The sequence below is a fragment of the Hibiscus syriacus genome, unplaced genomic scaffold (assembly GCF_006381635.1).
Source record: "Hibiscus syriacus cultivar Baekdansim isolate YM2019G1 unplaced genomic scaffold, ASM638163v2 tig00110283_pilon, whole genome shotgun sequence".
In the NCBI taxonomy this organism is placed as follows: Eukaryota; Viridiplantae; Streptophyta; class Magnoliopsida; order Malvales; family Malvaceae; genus Hibiscus; species Hibiscus syriacus.
The window spans coordinates 816,359-820,260 of NW_024062661.1; the positions used below are offsets into that span (position 1 = coordinate 816,359).

At 33.6% G+C, this 3,902-nt stretch overlaps 1 pseudogene; it reads left to right on the forward strand.

Moving 5' to 3' along the window:
- The first annotated feature begins 526 nt into the window (after positions 1-526).
- LOC120116160 lies at positions 527-2,169 on the forward strand (annotated as a pseudogene).
- The last annotated feature ends 1,733 nt before the right edge of the window (positions 2,170-3,902 follow it).

Sequence of the window (3,902 nt, forward strand, 5' to 3'; positions counted from 1 at the left end):
AAACTCCCTTCCTTTTGTTGTTTTAGTGTAATTGATTTTTCTACTTCTTTAACGAATATGTGATGATTGACAGTAATTGGCTTGGATAATAGATGCCCAAAATAAGTTTGAATGATTCCATTTTCTAAGTCATTTCTTGTTTTTTGGGGATGTTAATGAATGAACATGAGAAAGTTCTAAGGGAATTTATAAATTTAGCTCTTATCAAGTCATTGGCTTTTACGAATCTTCTAACTACAGAAGCTATAAGTTTGGAAAAAAATTCTTGATCTTATTGTAGATTGTCCTTTAACACATTGTTTCATTGATATAACCAGAAATCTTATGTCACTTCTTGGTTGAGAAATATACTGTGAGCTTTTTGTGGTGCTGATGGCTAGATCTTGCAATGTGTATTCATATCCTATTCATGTATTTTCTCATGTCATAATTTTGTATAAGGTATTTATACTTTGACTTTTACATGTTAATAGTTGCCTTATATAGATTTGTCATGCTCGTTTATTCGTTCCACGTTTCTTATTGTTTTTAGCTATTTTTTTACGTCATGTCTGGCATTGCTAGATCTATTGGTGAGTATGACTTAGGCTGGTGCTTGTTTCTTTTCATTTGGTAGTGAAAATTTTACAGGTTTGATTGTCAAGGTAATTACTTGAGCTTCAATTTAGTAGCCTGTCCTTTTGGAGTCATCATAGTGATGCAATTTCGACGAATTGACTGGTATGATTTTTTAAGCACATCAATTTCTTGTCTTCATGAAGAATAGACGAATGAGACATGAGGGTGTTCTTCATACTGCTTTGAGCTGTGATGACATCCTTTGCAATATCCTTCTCCGGTTACCACCCGAATCTATTCCCAAGCTCATTATTGTATCAAAGAGGTGCCTTCACTTGATATGCAGCTCATCTTTTCGTCATAGTTATTTGAGTCGATGGAAAGTGGGTTTTAACCTGTTGGGATTTTTTGTGTGCAATTCCTTATACCTTGGAAGACCTCAAGGCGGTGCTCGTCGCCCCCGTTCCGAACCTGCTCTTCCATTGCTGTCTACTAGTAGAGAGTGATGATTTGAAGTTCTCTGGGATCCTTAAAAAGCTTGGTTACTTTATTGACTCTTCTGATGGCTTTCTTCTTTGTGGTCGTCACCCGAAGACTTATTTTGTATGGAATCCCATTACAAGGACAAATTAAACTACCTCGTCCCGAGTTTACTTTGAGGAGTTGTGCATGGCCTTCATCGTTGAAGGTTTACCTGATGATGATATCTCCTACAGGATTGTTCGTGCGAATGTGAAAGCAGATTTGAGGAGATCAATGTTGTCACGATAGAAACTTTCTCATCAAAGACCAGTACATGGTGTTACTCCAAGCTTAAATGTGCTTCTACTATATCTCTATCACCTTGGATTTCGGGTACTGTGATTGTAGGCGTCATCCACTGGTATGCAGCCCAGGGGAATATAGCAATTTATGACCCGGATCATCATGACAAGCATATTGCTTTAGTTAAACTCCCGGGACCATTTGATTTCGACGCACAAGTTGTCGGTGAGTCTTCGGACGGATGTCTACAATATGGTTGGAGCTGTAAGGCAGGCCTACAGATATGGGTTCTTGAAAAGGGATTGGATGGTTATTCATCCTTATTCTCAACTGACAAACAGTCGAACCTTTCTTGGAGCATGAGATATAAGTTGAATTTCAGACTAATGTGGAAAAAGAATCCAAGCCTTGTGACGAAATGCATTACACGGTCAAAAGAAACCGAAATAATGGCATTTTCTCCGCAAAGTTCTGAAACAGTCTTCATTAGATCCGGATCAAACATATTTCTCTATCACTTCAAGAGTGACAGGTTGGAAGTGATTCAGTACCAAGGTCGTGGATCTTCAATCCTATCAGATTTTTCCAAAGTAGTGCCTTACTATAAACGAGCTTGGCCTCAGTCTGTCTCGTGCGGCAATGGAAATGGCGCAACATGAACGCATGCTACGTCCTATATCTGGGGAATCCTGTAACTATCAGTTGGGTGATACTTTGAAGGTACATCTTTTTGTTTAGCTAAGTTACGGATTTGAATGTGATGTGTTGTTGGATTTTATCAGTTCAGTCCTCTTTTTTCCTGTTCATGACATATTATATATAAATATTTATGGCTTTTATTAAGGATGACTGATCTTCATCGAAGTGTTTTATAGTTTAAGAGTTTCCTTCTTTCATATTAGACTTTATACATATGCTAGCAAATCCAGAGATTTAAATAGCGGTCCATTATTGGAATAGCGGCTTTGTATAGCGGTAAAGATGTCATCCAAAACCGTTATTATACGACCCTGATACTCGCAATGATTGTAATAGCACCCGCTTTGTCCGAAATCAGGATAAACACAACGCAATCGAAAATAGACAGCAACCATAATTTAAATCACTGAGAAAAACAACTGCATTTTTATCAACCAAAACAAAACATCATTTCAAGTTTATTTTGTTCTTAATTCAAGTGTGTACACTTGGACATTGATGACCATGCATCACGCCATGAATTCTTGATCGCCTGAGATGGTATATCTTATGTATGCATAATCCTGCAATAATTAGGACTGTAAAGAGTCGAGCTCGAGCATTGTTGAGTTTGACTCGATTTGAAAACTCTAAAACGGAGTTTGACTCAGCTCGAAAATTCGTGCTAAATATTCTCTCAACCATTTGACAATGAACCTTCAAAACATAAAAACCTTATATTGTATCTTTTAAAAAATTAATACATAAATGTTAATATTATTAATAATTTAATTTTTTTTAAAGAAAATTTTGATAAATTGTTTTTTTCTATTTGCTTGCGAGTTTTTCGAGTCGAGTATCAAGTAGTTTGTTTCGGTTCATTAAGAACTCGAGCTTGAGTCCATTCGAGTCGGGTATTTATCAAGTTTTGACCGAGTCAATCTCGAGTAGCTCACGATTTGCTTGTCTTATTTAGTACTTAAAAATACAAGTATTTATTGTCCAAGGAATGCAGTTGTTGATCGTTTGCAATGTTAGCTGTTAATTGTATCGTTGGGAGTACTAGTTTTTTGAATCCTTCATCCACCATTCTTAAATTACTTGATCATAATAATATAAAAAGATTATGATCTTTTCAACTTGTAAAGATACGATGTTATCTCTCTTCTTATTTTATTAAAAGATAATAATATAATTTATCTATATTTTATTAAATTCAAAATTTTAGTAATTCAATATGAACTAAAGTAATAAAGATCTTGTCCAAGGCCAGCTTTGAACAGGGTCCTCGATCTTTGGATTGATCTAGTTGGTTCATTCTACTAAAAAAAATCGTATAGAGTGTTAGATAGTATATGTTTAAAATATTTCTTAATCATTGACAATGCACATACACCTTACAAACGTTAATGGTCGAACACAAAATTTCAAGAGAAAACATTCGTTTTAATCACTAAAGTTAGTTGACAAGCGATAAAATGTTATATATATTTTTATTTATGTACATACATCATTAAAATTATAGTAATACTTTTGATATATATCCTAAATGTCACAAAGTTGTATAAATTGAGCATATACACAAAATTAATACATTTGAAGTATCCATACAATTAGTTACCAGAAAAATTATTTTATATCCAAGTGTTTATATATATATATTAGTATGTACTTAAAATATTATAAAATATCATAATAAATTATCTTATAACATTTTAAATACTGTTAGATAATATTTGTAGTAACCTTTAATTTGATTACTTAGATAATAAAAATTTTAAACAGATTCTATTTATAATCATCTTAGATTATTAAAAAAATGTAGATTTTTTTTTTTGAAAGAACCGCAAAATTGGGAATTGTACAACATTCGACAGTTATACCAAACAGGGAGCAATGAA